Raw genomic sequence first — 15,552 nt, 5'->3', positions numbered from 1 at the left:
GGGAGGTCCCAGGAGAGGGTAGAGCAAAAGAGAAGGCTCTAAGGTTAGTTGGAAAGAATAGAGCAGTGAAAACCACTGAGCTCTTTCATGCTCCTTTATCCTCCAAACTATTAGTCTAAATCAAAGGTCAGGTGTAATGGACCCTCCTTTGTGGAAAGATCACATTAACTGCCATAAGTCATTTTCTAAACGGAGGTATCAGGATAGGGTCCAGAGGAAGTAAAGGAGGAAGATACTGTGTTAGAAAGAATCATAGATGTCTGCATGTAATGAGCCTTAGAGGTTACTTAGGCCAACAATTGCCATTTACTAATATGGAAATGACTAAGAGAGGGAGAGTAGCATGCCTAAGGGGTCAGGGTACAACTGGGCATTTTGACACCAGGCCTGGTGATCCTTCCCCATAGCTCTTCTGAGCCTCCTTTTGTATTTCTAGTGGGAAATGGCTCCCACTCCCCTGCAGCCTCTGTGTTCTGATTGCTGTGCTCTGCAAGTCCTCCTTCTTCCCCTTCCACCTTCTCCCCACTGATGACCTTCCTTTTAGGGACAAAACCCACCTGGCTCCAAAAAAGCACATATCACACACTGAGAACACAGTAGGTGCTCAAGCAACATCAGCCTTCTCTCTCCTTTAGCATCTCTTTGATTCCTGGAAGATCAGGAAACAATTGGAAACTCTAGTTAGATGCTTTTTCTGTGCTAAACTACATTGCAAGCTATTTCAGCAAGGGCTTTGCTTGGTCTCTTCTGTAAACCCAGGGCCTAGCTTGGGATTCCGGCACATAGTGGGTGCTCAATACAAGCTTGTTGACAAAATAAATAAGCACCATGGGAAAAACAGTCAGGGGAGGCTCCCAGGGGAGGTGGGGCTGAGCACGGCTCTAGAAACAAGGCTACCTATGATTTCTTTGTTTATTCATTACATCGATTTAATAAATACTTATTGTGCCAGGCATTCTTCTAGAATGATGGAAACACTGCAGCGAGCAAATCAAAACATCCTTGCTATTAAGAAGCTGACACCCTAGTGGAGGGGGATAGTTGATAGGAAATGAGATCTCTACTGTTTTATGATGATTCATGTAATGGAGGAAAATGAAGGAAGGTAGCAGGGACAGAGATGCTGGGTGGTGGTGGGAAGCTGAGGGAAAGCTGAGGTTTTATATGAAGAGGTCAGAGAGAGCTTTACCTATGGAAAGGGGACTGTGAACTACTCTGAAACTGATCACTGTGCCAGGGGATCCCACTCAGGCTCTGACAAACCCATCACTCCCCAGAACATTCTTTTCCTTTTGCTTCCTCACGTAAACCTCCTGGTAGTGGAATTAGGCTGGCTGGCTGGCGTAGGCAGGAGGGTGGCATTGTGGGATGGAAAGGTGGTGGTGATCACAGGCAGACTGGGTTCTCAGTACTGGAAGCTGTGAACCTCAGTCCCTGGCTTTCTAGGACTTGATTCAGTGGTCCCACCCTCAAGACTCTTCCCTCCAGGAATCAGTAGCTCCCAGGCAAGACCATTAGAAGGGCTTATCCAGTGCCGGGCTCTCCTCTGGGATTTTGGAGTTGTGGGCAAATTTGTGCTTGTGGGCAAATTTATAGTGGGGGAATCTGGATAGTGTCACATTGTGAAAAGGCAGCACATCCTGCATTCTAGATCGGAAGCTGAAATCCAGGCTGGGGTGACAGCCACTCTATTCTGGCAGAGATCCCTGGACCACTTTCTTGCTGGGGAGAGAGGCTAGCATATGGGATCATCAGGTCGGCCCTGACCAGGCAACATCATCCTAAGGCTTGTGCTTCCAACTAGAATGTTAAGTGCTTTGCTTAAGGAGAAGGTTATATGAATTCTGTGGAAATGACCATGCTATTAACGGGTCTGGGTTGATTGTTGTTTGGATATAAACAAAGAGGTGATCCTGGAGGCTGGAGAACTTTCAGTGATGATGGCACGATGGCACGTGTGCCTTTCCTGCCAAGAGCTGCATGGCTATCATCTGATTCCAAAAGGGGTGGTTGACTCCCAAATGGCAAAGATTCACCTATTTAATATTCGTAATAGTCCTTGGATTCTTAGGAGCAGAAAAGGATGTTTTTAGTCCTTACTACTTACATATTTTACAGAAGGCTTTGATCTTTGTGATCAATAAGTTTGAATAGAGAGAGAAAATGTCAAGGTTGGTTGCCTTCCCGAAATACAAAGACAAACAGCTTCAAGGAGAAGAGAGGCCAGGGGAGCACTGTGTGCTCCATTTATGATGGGTTTTGCTTTCAATACAGACACTTGCTTGGAGAGAATCTAAGATAACTTGCAACCCTCTCCCAGTACCTGTGTCTCGCAGAGGAGGAAATGTAAACCTTGCCTCCTGGACTGTAACCTAAGGCCAGGCAGCTCAGCTCATTTTCTGCCAGTGGCGAAACCAGGCAGACATTTATCTGTGCATACTAAAAGAATGAATCCCTACTTTCCAGGACATGGGAAAATGGCACTTTGGGCCCGGTTGTTCTTGTTGCAAAAATAATTATGGTCATTGTGTATGAAATAATTTAACTTATTATTATTTAAATTTTATTTTAAATGGTTGGTTTTTTTTTTTTTTTTTGGTTCCAGATTAGAATGTCTTACATTGAAGGAATACTTTATACTTTTCAAAATACTTTATGTTTGTTATTACTGAATCATTGGTCTCAGTTTTCTCAGTTAGGGAGTGTGGGATGTGAACAACATCAAGGGGAAGTGATAGACATCACTACACATGCCAGCTTAGCTGGATCGGTCACCCTGTTAAGAAGGATTCTGAGGCCACTTCTGAGCTCTGCAGGACAGTGTTTCCTGATGGATTAGTCAGCTCTATGATGAATGTCAGAGGAAGGAACTAGTTACCCAAAATTCTGTGAGGCCTGCTATCTTTTCCAACCATAACAGTCCATGACTCTAGGACAAGGGTCACTAGATGACAGCCCTGGGACTAAGTCCATCCCACCACAAGTTTTTATTTGAATAGAATTGTGCGGTAGTCTTTGTTTACATGCTATTCTTGGCAGCTTTTGTGCACCAGGGCGGAGCTGATTAATTGTAATAGAGATTGTGTGACCCACAAAGCCAAAAATATTTGCTATTTGTTCTTTTCAGAAAGGTTTGCCAACCCTGTCTTAGGGCAGTTTAGAGTACTTCTAAAAAACATGTATATATATATCCAACATCTCCATGAAGGAGGAAGGAAGATCCTAGTAGACTTACTTTAAGAATAAAGAAAGTGAGATACCATAAGAAGTGATTGCTTAAGGTCACAAGGCCAGGTATCACTGCATAGGTCCCCCAAGGCCCACCGTTCATCCCACTGCAACATGTGACTTCAACTTAGAATGTCCTAGTTTGGTGTAGAAGAGTTGATTTAATTTGTTTTAGGATAAGAGTTACACATCACATATTTAGCCGTAAACTAGGAGATTAATAGAATGTTTTTCATGTGCAAGACAGGGAGCTTGGAAATCCCTGCTTGTTATTGGACCTTGGTCACTTCATGTATTCCAGTGTGAGTCCTAGTGGAGGATGATGAAACAGGAGTAGCTATGCAAAAGATTTATTGGGGGAGGTGCTTGTGAAGGATGGAAGGAAACAGAGCAGAATTAGGCAGACCTTGGACCAGGGTGCAGGTCTGAACCCTGTGAACGGACAGAGTGAAGGAAGGATTGGGTCAGAGGAGTCTCAGACCACAGGGCAGCTCTGAAAAGGCTGTCAGGCTGATGGGAAAAGGCTACATAGGGAGAAGAGGAGAGGACTGGTTCCTATGTCCCCACTGTGTTCAGCTGCTGACCAGGAGTGGCTCGGGTTACGTGTGGCTCTGGCAGGAATGGCATGGTGGAGTCAACAGGGCAGCACTGAGAGGCTGCCAGTCAACCAGGAACCTGCAGCAGGTTCTCCTGAAGGGGAATCTAAACAGTGCTCCTCTGTGGCTGGCATGGCATGCATTATTGACCCACGCCATGGGTGAATGCTGTGGCTGGGCCTCTGCTCTGTGCTAGGCCTGGAGGCTACAGAGAGCTGAGAGAACATTGTTCCCATCCACAAGGAGCTCACGATCTAGCTGGGAAGACCAAACAAGCACACCTGAACAAGCAAATATGCATAAGGCAATAATAAAAGGGGGTGTGTAGTGGAGTAGCCTGAAATTGTCAGGAATAATATGTGCTGTGGTTCAACGGGGGACCCTGAGAGGAAAGCCTGGGATGTTCCCATTTGGCATGATGGCAGGCACGTGTGCAGGGTGCTCTGAGTCATTTCAGCCTTCCCCACACCCACAGGTCGCCTTCATCCATTTGGCATTCACTGAGTACCTACCAAGTAGTACAAGACTCTATGTTAGGTTCACCAAGTAGGTGGGTCCTTGGCCATAAACAAATTTATGGTGTTGAGGGGTGTTATAGGCACTGTTGAGTCATTTAAAAAAACAAAGCTACAGAAATATGTTTGGGTTTGTGTGGGTCTCTTAATGACTAGTGTTCACTTCTGGCCCACCACTGCTGGTTTTGTTCTAGTTCCTTTGGACAGGCTCATACGCTTCACAACAATCCCTCTTCACCGGTCCCTGCCACTGGTTCCTCTACACTAAGGACTTCTTTCACAAACTGCAACCTCCTGGGCTGACATTGTTTCAGGAAGGCAGAAAACTGCCAGGTTTGGCTCACCTTAGTGCCCCCAGTCATTAGCACCAAAGTAGATGCAAAATAAGTAACTGTTGAATTATTTGAAACATAACTGTGAAATTATTTGAAATATAACTGTGCGTATTGACATCACAAGAGGGTTTCCTTTAAGTTCCTTTAAATATTGAGTTTTAATATATCAAGACCCTTTGAGGATTTGTCTTCCACTCCTCAGGGCCTGTAGGAGCCTCAGAAGGAAGAGAGGGAGTTCTTAGACATTTAGTCTTTGCAGCGACAGCTCAGCGGGGAAGTGACTGACAATGTTCAAAGTCACAGGGACAGGGCTAGCAAGGGTCTTTATTGACCCCCAGCATCCCCCTTGCCAGCCTTCTTAGTACCCAGAACCTACACTCTTTTCAAGACCTCTTCATAAGCCAAACAGAGCAATAATAGCTTTGGAAGGGGAGGGTGGCAGCAGCTGGAAACAGGATGAAGAAATGGAAAAGACCAAAGTCATGACTGATTAAAGACAAGTGGGAAATGCACATAAAGCATCTTCAACACATGAGAGCAAGTCACTAGGGTTTCCACGACCCTTTCAGGGTCACAGTCAGTGAGTCGTACATCTGGTGTCAAATAGGCTCACCCCGTGGGGATCCCAGCCCTGCTCAGCCCCGCTCAGGCCTCCCTTCCCCTCAGCAGTGAGAACGCTCCTGTAAATTGGAACCAGGCAGGACAGGAGCCTGGGGCTCCATGTGAACACTCAAGCTGCCGACACATCTACCAGGAATGAGGCTACTGCGCTCCGAGTTTCACTCCCCAGTTAGAAAATCCCCACCAGGCAATTCGAAGAAGACACCATTCATTGCATCATTAAATTATAACAAGCCCTGAAATGCACTCCAGAAGCCTGGGTCTGTTTGTCCTTGCAGTAGGAAGGAAGCCTGTGATTGGCTGGCCAAGCTCAGCCTAGCAGGCCTTATCTCTGACTGGTTATTATTTGATTAAAGAGCCTTCCTCCTCCTGTGGTGTTTCAAAACTGCCCTGGGAGAATTCGCTGCTGCTGGGGGCCTCTTTCTGAGGTTACTGTGGAGCGCCCAAAGTTCGTCAGCCTTTGGCCATACAAACGGGCACCCAGAGGAACCGGACTTTGCTTTTTGTTCACCCACAGCCTGGGACTGTCTTCTCCAGAGTCTCCATCAGCTTTGCTAATCAACTGATTGGAAATAATTCCTCAAACACCACCAAGTCAAGGATACAGGTATTTAAAAACCTGGGGGACAGGGTGTAATTTCTTAGGATGTCGTGACAAGAGACACAAGGTTAGGACGAGGAAGCCGGGGAAGCAGAGTGGAATACAGGAGAGGCAGACACAGTAGGAAGAAGAAAGACAAAGAAAAGAACTCAGAATCACGGAATTCTATGCCCAGGCAAAACTGAGGCTCTTGACCATAATTGTTTGCAGCTGCAAAGAGGTTTGTGCTGTAGCATTCACATCTGTGTGCATTTGCTGCTCATGAAATCCTTCCTGAGTTTTTGCTACTCTTTTGGCCTCCATGTAATCCTCCACCCTGGCTCAGAATCCCCAAAGTCCTGAGAAGATTTTGGACACTTTATGAAAAATCCAATTGCTTTAGCTTGAAATGTGATCAAATCCAGAATGGCACATGGCCTTCAAAGGCTCTGCTTAGTAGTCCAAATCCTGGTATCAATCCTCGTGATGTTGGCTGCAGAGAAAAGAGGAGGGGCTGAACCCCTCTTTTATGAAAGTTTCTTTCCCACTTCAAGGTCTGTGTTTAATGGGTGATATTCATTCTAATCCCCACTGTATTCCCTACTTAGGGGTGTTTTCTGAGCTTCGGTCAGGCTGATAGCTTTATGTCAAAGGACTTTCTCACTGTAGGGGAAAACTGGGCTCCATGTGGGGCCAGCAGGATTTAACCATCTGGAATGAAGATGGAAGAGCAGAAAAGACAGACTTCATTCTCTCTGTTAGGTTTGGCTAGAGGTGGCAGCAGAGGGGAAGATATGATACAAAACCAAGGGAAACAATACTTTTTATTTTAGTATTGAGTGGAAAAGAATGCTTTTATAGTACGTCAGTATTCTTAACACTGATTTTTCCCTATATGCATTGCAGGTTAAGAAGTAATCATGCCAACAGCATTTTCTCTCTCCACTCTTTGTGGCTGACTTTATTCCCAAGTATTTCTGTCTGTGTTGTCTTAATTCTCAGTGTTGGTATCTGATCATCCCTGCTTTGTTAGCTGCAGTGGAATGAGTCCATGGTGAAGATGCTTCACAGGACGGTGAAGATGCTTCCTGTGCTGACCTCTGTGGTCCCTAGGGAGCCTTCTCTGCAGAAGCCCCATGGGATTTCCTGACATTACTTAGAGCATGAGGGCCAGGAAGTTTGTCATAATAACTAGTGCTCCTCTTCATAAATTTGTGGAAATTGCCAAGAGTTGGAGGGCAAGCCCGGTGCAGGGGTTATGCTTCTCGGATGTGATTCTTCTCTGCTCTGTTGGAACGATTTCTCTCTTTGCCATTACCTGCATGGTTTGGATCTCGTGTGCTCTTTTCTCATCCTTCTCTACCGCTGTCTCACCACAGGAACACTCTTCCAGTTTTCCGGACCCACCATGGTCAAACCTTATCACATGTTATCCTGTCTGCTTAAAGCATTCTTCACCCTACCCTGCCCCCTGGCCTGACCAAGTCAGATCAGTCACATCTGTTTCTGAGTAAATCCACTTCCTCTGCTATGAGGTTAGGATCCCCTGAACTTCCCCTTATTGGACCACTAACCATATTGTCATATGATTGCTTGTTTCCTGATCCATTGTCCCTGCCAGACTGACAGCTATGAAGGGAGGTTTCATGTCTTTATGGCTCTCAGCCATGACCCCAGCACCTAGGAATCCATGACATCCAGTAGACTCTTTCTTGTGATAATGGCTAACATTGACGGAGTGTCTTCTATGCACCCAGCACTCTTCTAAGGCCTGTGTACTAACTAACTCAGTACCCACAATGAGCCACTGAGGTCACTGAGGTGAGTGTCAACCCCATTTAACGGATGAGCAAACTATAAGTTAAGGAAACTGCCCAAGTTAGCATAGTAAATGGCAGACTTCAGAGCCCATGCTTTTTTTTTTTTTTACATCTATGTCATGATGGCCACTCTAGGACTGAATGAGCCAATAAGAAATTGACGAATGATAGCAGGCTGATGGTAAACACATAGCAACTGCTTTGCCTGCTTGGTTGGACCCCATTCATTCAGCTGGGCCTACTGAGCACCAACCACGTGCTAAGCTGTGAGCCAGGCTTTGAGAATTCAGTGATTAGCAAGCACAGACCCTGAGCTGAGATGCTTCCAGTTCTGAGATCTGCTCTGTTCTCTCTGTTGGGATCAGCTTTCCCCATCTCCCTCTCACCTGCCGTGGTAGCCAGGGTTAAGTGCTCACAGTCTCTCACCTAAACACGAAGAGAAGCCCCAAATCTGGAGTTTGTTCCAGCCTTGAAGGATGTGCTTAATGAAGCTAGCATTGTCCGGAAGCAGACTGTATCTCAGGCACCGTGCCGAGTGCTTTGCCCTGGCTGTCTCATATTTCCTCCTTATGGGTAGGGGGGTTAGCACCACCCTGTGTTTCAGATGAAACAAACCAAGGCTAAGAGAGCGTAAGGAACATGCCCACACCGGTGAGTACTGGAGCTGAGACTCAATGGCAGGCTGGTCTCGCCTCCAAGCCTTTGCCATTTCCTTCTACCGGGGGCTTTCTCTAGACCCTCAGCTTTGGGCTTACTGCATTCGGGTGCCTGATTTCTGTTAATAAAAGTAACAGCAAAAAACACAATTACTTTTGCACAAACCTAATAGTATTCCTATCAGACAGATATTCCTGTTTGTATGCCTCTCCAGTTGGGGTGTGCTCCCTGCTTAGTGGTCCTCAGCCCCCTCTTCCTTGCCTGGAACCCTGACTTAGCATCTTCTTGGACCACTGATGCTTGTGGGCTCCACACTTGTGCCTGACTCGGCAAGATGGGGCACCTGCCTGGGGACACCTGCTTTGAGCCGCCCTCCAAGTGACCCCTCCTCTTCTCCTCTCTCAGGGAATAGCCTTGGGGCATCTGGCTCTAGAACATCACATTTGAAAAAGTCTAAACCAAGGTCCACAGCTTAAGAAACCCTCATAAATCTGTTAATCTTTTGTTAGAAAAGCAGACAGCCTAAGGAAAAAGGTCGTTAGAATCCACAACTGGATCTTGCTTTTTTCACTTAAATTGTCCAAGGTCTGGTTTCCTCCTTTGTAAAATGAGTGTAATAATTTCTCATCAGGTTACTTTGAGAGTACAGATTCTGTGTTGAATGAGTATCAGTTGTGTGCTTACTGTCTATGAGGCATGGTGGGTAGAGTGGAAGATGAGGCTGAGAGAGCTGTCTGGTCTTGTGAAACTTAACAGCTGACCGACATTAAAAAGAAATCACACAAACAAATGGGTCAGTCCCATATATGATGAGAAAAAGAACAAAGAAATTAGTTTAAATGGGGTGGGAGCTAGCCAAGAAAAGATTCTTTGATGAACCAACAGGATTTGGACCCTTCCTGTATTCGACCGGAATGCAGGAAGTGCTCAGCCGCCCTGGCCATGGACCTGCGCCTCCCCGGGGCTCAGAGTCTTAAGCATAAAATGAGAGCGTTGGAGTGAATAATTCCTCAGCATAAAATGAGACTGAGGTGCCCGCCTCTGGCATTTTGTGATTTGATGGCAGGTTAGACCCAGATGAAACGAGGGCCTCTGACACCCTGTCCTGGGCGCTCCTTCCCCAGCTGGTGGAGAGAAGCTAGGCCCAAACTCAAGGATGGTGGGAGGAAGAAGTGGCCAGTTCTGTCTCCTAGAATCCCCTTTCTCTCAGGACCTCCCTCCTACTTCCCCCAGTTGGAGCCCAGCATTCACCCCACTGCAGTCAATCCTATCAGAAGAAGCCCCTAAGCCCCTTTCCAAGAACTACGTCCATCCTTCCTGTAGACCTAGTTCTGTGTCCTTCCTCTCCAAGCACCTGCGTGTCCAGCCTGGGCACTCAACCCACCTGAGATGGGATTCTTTGGATGGTGAAATTCTGAGAACAGGAAGGCTGCGAGGGCAGCAGGGAGCTGAGGATTTGAGAACAGGCCCAGGTCTGATCCTTGGCTGCCCATGCGTGCTCCCAACGCTTTCCAGTCGACCTCTCCCAGGAGCACCATGTTCCCTTTGCACAGCACACCGTATCTATTGTGAGCTCTTATTAGTGACATCTCTTGCAAGTGGCTGGTTAGCATTTTTTCCAGACAGAGCAGAAACTCTGGAGGTGGTGAGGAGGCGAGGTTTTCAGAGGGTGATGAAAGGAAATGCTTAGCCTCAGGTTCCTGAAAGAATGCGGTTATCAGCATCTTTAATTCTCTCCCACCTTTCCTGAGTTGGGTGGACGGAGGCTGTCCCCTCAACCTCTCCAGAAGCATATCCATTCTTTCTCCCTCTCCTCTTCCCTACCTGGGGTCTCATTCTTGCCTTCAGTTATCTGTTAGCCTATCCCCTCCTATTGCTGGCTGGTCACGGGGCTTAGTGGGACCTCCAGGGCCATTGGTGTTTTAGCTGATGATGCCTGAAGAGGGCAATAATGGTGGGAAAACTGTGGTAGGCCTGAGACTTGAGGGCACACAACTCTTCTCCACATGAATTCAAGATTTGAAAACTCCCTGTTTGATGGTAGAGTCATAGAGAGTTGAATGTTAAGAAAGGGGCAGAGATGCTATGCAACAAAACACAAGATCAAGAACTGTTTCCCAAGAGAGGTTGATTAGCAAGTTTTACCCCAAGACAATGACCCCCCAATAGCTCCGAAGAGGAAAATGACAGTATATGTGCAATGAAAAGTTCACTTTCATCTTTCAGTTCCCAGAACCTCAGCCTTGCTATTCCCACCACATGGTACTGGGGTCTCCACGTGACACAGCATGTTGGATGTGTCAGGCTGAGCCAGTGCTAATGAAGACGCTGCATCACAGCTCCTGGGTTCTCCAGGCACAGGCAGGCAGGAGCCCTTTTTCCACTCCTTGCCTGGGTACATTTGTTTGGCGAGCTTTGCATGTAAACTCCATTCATGCCCTGTGGGGCTGGCGGGAAGTATAGCTGTGTTAGGGGCTTCAACATCCTTCCAGAAATCAGATTGACCATAAAAACACCCAAAATGAGTCTTGAAAGAAAGTAACATTCATTTCCCTGTGAGTTGGACATTCTGCAAGAAGTGGGTGGTTGCTATAGAAATGAACCCCGAAGTGGGGCTGGGAAAATTAAAACCTTGGACTGAGCGCTCTGCTAGGACTTGGCTGTGGGAAAACCAGGAGGACTATGAAGCAGCAGCAGGCAGGAGGCTGGCTGCACCCCACCATCAGCTCTGCTCCCCCTCAGACATCTGCAGGTACTGTGGGATAGGAGCTGAACTTTTGCTCAGCGATCCCCCAGGCTGGGGCCGCGGCAGTTTTGGCTCCCATCAGGCTCCCCTTGGGGTGCATTTTAATTATCTTGTGGGTTGATGCTCAGGTGAGCCTGCTGGGTAAGGCAGGGGTGGGGCCCTTCCACTACCCAGACAGAACAACACGCACTATTAGATACTAGAAAATATGCTCTCTAATCCTCCGATGGCACAGATCCGTGAAGCAGCACTGTGTGTCCCTGGGGCTTTGCCATCGCCCCTTCAGTGCCTGACTACACCATCATGTCTGCCCCATGTCTATTCAGCTCCATGAATCAGGGCAACAAGGCACAGTCACTGCTGTCAAGGAACTCACAGCCCAGTGGAAGAGACTGGGGATTAAACAGGCAATTTACTGCAGGATTACAGAGTGGAAAATGTGAGCAGACCATAGGGCGGTGCAGCGTATTCACAGTGCAGTGTGTTTCTTCCCGACTCTCCTCCTCCCCAATCCCTGTCCATGCCCTCAACACCATCTCCATTCCAGCTGGGTCTCAACTGATTCTTCTCCAGCCACCACCCGTGGTTGTTTAGCATTCGTGGCACCCACATGCCAGACCTCAGGTAGCTGTTGCTTTATGATTTTTTTCCAGTCTAGGGTGAGTATATTCAATTTGAGGAACTTCCTTTCGTTTTGAGAGTCTATCCTTCCTGCTTGCTGGAATTTTTAAAGCATTCTTTCTTTTATCAAACGATGGGGTTTGTTGATTGGCAATTTATGTTTAATTTAATGTTAACATCAAGACTGGGCAGAATAAAAAAGTTAGTATCCCTTGGTTTACAGCACTGATAGCTCAGAGTCCAGGAAGCATTGTTCAAAAAGCTGGTTTTCACCAAGGCTAACATTCATGCCCAAACCCATGCAGGCACCCTTGGGATATCCTTCTTAGTTTCTGATTTCCCAGCCTGTAGCAGAGTGGCAGAGTTGATCTATTCAAATTCCATTCACTTCCCCAAGACACTTAGCTGGCTATTGCAGCCAAATCCTTAAATAGGAACTACTGTTTTCTTGGTGTCCCAGGCTCCTGTATGTTTAATGCCTCGGGTATCCACTCTCTGGGCCAAAGTCATGAAAATATAAAGGGGAAGTTATCCGTCTCAGAAAGCAGTTGCAATGGAAATAAAAGCAATTAGTACTTAGTGTTATCAGGATGTTTAATTTTTCATTGATATTTCAAGATAAAGTTGATCTTCAGAGTGGTGTTAACTCAGGTCACCAGCTTCCACTTAGAAGCAGCTTAGAAACTGCTGCAAAAGATGCCAGTACCTTGGCTTATGGTAGCCAAATCTTAGGAGTTCTCCATCCACCTGCTTCTGTTAGGGGATCTTGAGATCATTGGCTCTGCTGTGGTTAAATGTTAGGGGATCTTGAGATCATTGGCTCTGCTGTGGTTAAATGTTAGGGGATCTTGAGATCATTGGCTCTGCTGTGGTTAAATGAAGTGTCCTGATGCATGTGGTTATTCTGACACTTGAGATATGGTCCAGGGCACTGGAAGTCCCTCACGAGCTTGATGGATACAACAATATGTCCACCAGGCAAGCTGCATTTCAAGAATGTAAGTGGAAAAATCCAAGTTCTTGGACTTAAACATTGTTTAAAATAAGCAAGTCATGCTAAGCTTAGATATTTAGTGGCAAGAAGCATTTTATTCTACCCATGTTTGTAATCTTGGCTTCTCTCTGTGACAGCAACTGCAAAAGGGACTCTCATGCTTGGGTTGAGTGTTTCTAGAGGTCAAGGATATACCTTTTGTGATATTGGTGGACACCTTCTCCCTCTGCCTGTCTCTCCCTTGAGACCCAACACATCTCCTGGCACATAGGAGGCCAGACATGGTTGCTGGTGACAATGATAATGCAAAACATATACATTTTAGAGAGAATGTTTCTGGCAGTTTCTAGCATGACCTAATGTGACTACTTAATTATTGATATTTTAACTTGCCTATTTTGTTATTAAAATAAAAGTTTCTTTGATTTGATCATTGTGTTTACACCCCTAAGAAAAAGAAGTTGAGGGAGCATGAAGCTGGTGGCAGGGCCCCTAGAGGGACACTGTGTTCCTCTGGAATCTGTGCTGGTGGCTTACGCAGGGGCAAGAACATTGTGGAAGATTTTAGGCAATGTTTCTCATCAAGGCTCTGCTAGCTGTGTGGACCTGTGCACGTCTCTTTATCTCTCTAGGTTTGGGTGTCCTTATCTGTAGAATGCATTAGGTTGGATCAGAATGGCTCAACCCTGGCACTATAGGTGCTATACATCAGATAATTCTTTTCGTTGTGGGGATGGTCCCATGCATCGTAGGACATTTAGCAGTGTCCTGGTCTCTAACCACCAGATGCCAGTGGTACCCCTCCCTTCATTTGTGACAACTAAATATATCTCCATACACATATCCCCTGGGGAACAAAATCACCTCAGGTTGAGAACTATTGGATCAGATGATTTCTACCTGAGTTTGAGAAACCACAGTAAGAGTTGTTAATACAGCCTGTTTTATTGAGCTTCTACTCTGTACTAGGCACTGTATCGTATAGTCTAAGGCCTTTCTTGAAGGCATCTACTTCAAGAAAACCTGAATTCGAGCTGGATAACCTGAATTATTTGCACAGGCTTGGATGTAGAGTGGAAAAAATAGAATCCCTGTTTTCATTCTTACTAGCAGAAGCTGCATTTCCTCATTTGTAAAACATCAGATTTCCACACTCTTGTCAGGAACTAATCCTCAGTGTATAGGAAAGCAACAGATCACAGTAGACATGCAGTAATTAAACTTCTATCCCTGACCACCAAGGGAGTCAGATCTGTGAAAATCATTAACTTTGCCGGTATTGCTCTATCTTTACAACCTATTCTTCTTCCCCTACGAACACGCACCTCCCTCCCTACTCAAGGCAATGCTGATATATCATCTTAAAATCCTGTCAATGATAGACTGGATAAAGAAAATGTGGTACATATATACCATGGAATATTATACAGCCATAAAAAAGGATGAGTTCATGTCCTTTGCAGGAACATAGATGAAGCTGGAAACCATCATTCTCAGCAAACCAACATAAGAACAGAGAACCAAGCACTGCATGTTCTCACTCATAAATGAGTGCTGAACACTGAGAACACACAGACACAGGGAGGGGAACATCACACACTGGCGCGTGTTGGGAGGTGGGGGGCTAGGGGAGGGATGGCAAGGTGTTGGGGGATTGGGGAGGGATAGCATTAGGAGAAATACCTAATGTAAATAATGGGGGGATGGATGCAGCAAACCACCATGGCATGTGTATACTTAGGTAACAAACCTGCACGATCTGCACATGTACCCAAGAACTTAAAGTATAATTAAAAAAAAAAAATCCCCAACTGTCTATTTTGAGAAGAGCCCCCAGAGTTCTTGTGTCACCAGATTGTTGACTTGGGCCATCCTGGAAGGGATTGTCTCTTCCTACCAAAAAAAAAAAAAAATTATCTAATAATCAGAGATTTGCAGACAGCGTTGTTCCATCTGTGTGTTTGAGCAGGACAATGGCAATAGGAATTGAGGACAAGGGACCTTCTACCATGTACACTAGCAGCCTGCTCCTCATGGAGGCACTGACTGGGCATGGGTTCTCAGTGTCTCAAGACCATGCTTTGGATATTGACAGCAGCTGCGGTGCCATTGCCTCCACAGACAACATCTTGGTGTTTGGTAGCTTGGCATAGTGAGAGGCCTCACGGCACAGTGAGAAGTTTAGGGTGAGGGAGTTTGAAGCTGCATCCTCCTGTCAGTGAGACACTGACTAGGGCATCCAAGGAACATGAAGACGGGTAGTTCTTTAAAAAAACGGACTCTGCCTCACATCCCAGCTTCGCCACCTACTCCCTGTGTGACTTGGGAAACTTAGTTCTTTTTCCTAAACCTCAGCATCAGAGCTGAGACGTCTGTAATCATGAGTCTTTCTCGAGTTGGATAGTTGTGAGAATTAAATAACAGAGCGTATGGAGAGCGCGTGGCACAGTCCTGGTAAACACTAAGTGCTCACCAGAAATCCATTATTGTTAATAATATGTATTATCTTAAATGGTAACTCTAAACTCTAATGAATATAACATGTTAAACAGACAACAACATGCAGAAGCTTGGGTGGATGAAAAAGTATGAGGTTGACTCATTCTGTTACTGACAAGAAAACAGCCTTAGGCAGGGACAGAGTGGGAAAGCCTTAGTAACTAGCACCTCAGTGCTGGCTGTTGGTAGAGCTGGGTCAGATCACCTCTCTCCAGAGTACCCTTCAGATTCTGGTTCTTCCATGCTGGGACTGCTTTCCTGCTCAAACATTTATGGCCCCTGTTTAGAAAATTACACAAAAAAATTAAGGAAAATGACATTGTAGAACCGCGTGCTGTTT

At 46.0% G+C, this 15,552-nt stretch overlaps 1 protein-coding gene across 3 annotated transcripts in view; it reads left to right on the top strand.

Moving 5' to 3' along the window:
* Positions 1–5,679: 5,679 nt before the first annotated feature.
* Positions 5,680–15,552, top strand: part of GPAM (glycerol-3-phosphate acyltransferase, mitochondrial) — a 62,639-nt gene continuing 52,766 nt past the window's right edge. For 2 of the 3 annotated variants that reach the window (XM_003922202.4, XM_074382877.1), the window contains exon 1: positions 5,680–5,902. The gene's annotated coding sequence lies outside the window, so the exon portion shown is untranslated. Of the gene's footprint in view, positions 5,903–6,952; positions 11,105–15,552 lie in introns of those variants that run through there. The other variant, XM_074382878.1, reaches the window with a different exon arrangement.

This window comes from Saimiri boliviensis, chromosome 12 (genome assembly GCF_048565385.1).
Source record: "Saimiri boliviensis isolate mSaiBol1 chromosome 12, mSaiBol1.pri, whole genome shotgun sequence".
Taxonomy (NCBI): Eukaryota; Metazoa; Chordata; class Mammalia; order Primates; family Cebidae; genus Saimiri; species Saimiri boliviensis.
The sequence above is the reverse complement of the archived record's forward strand: the minus strand, read 5'-3'. Positions and strand labels throughout refer to the sequence as shown.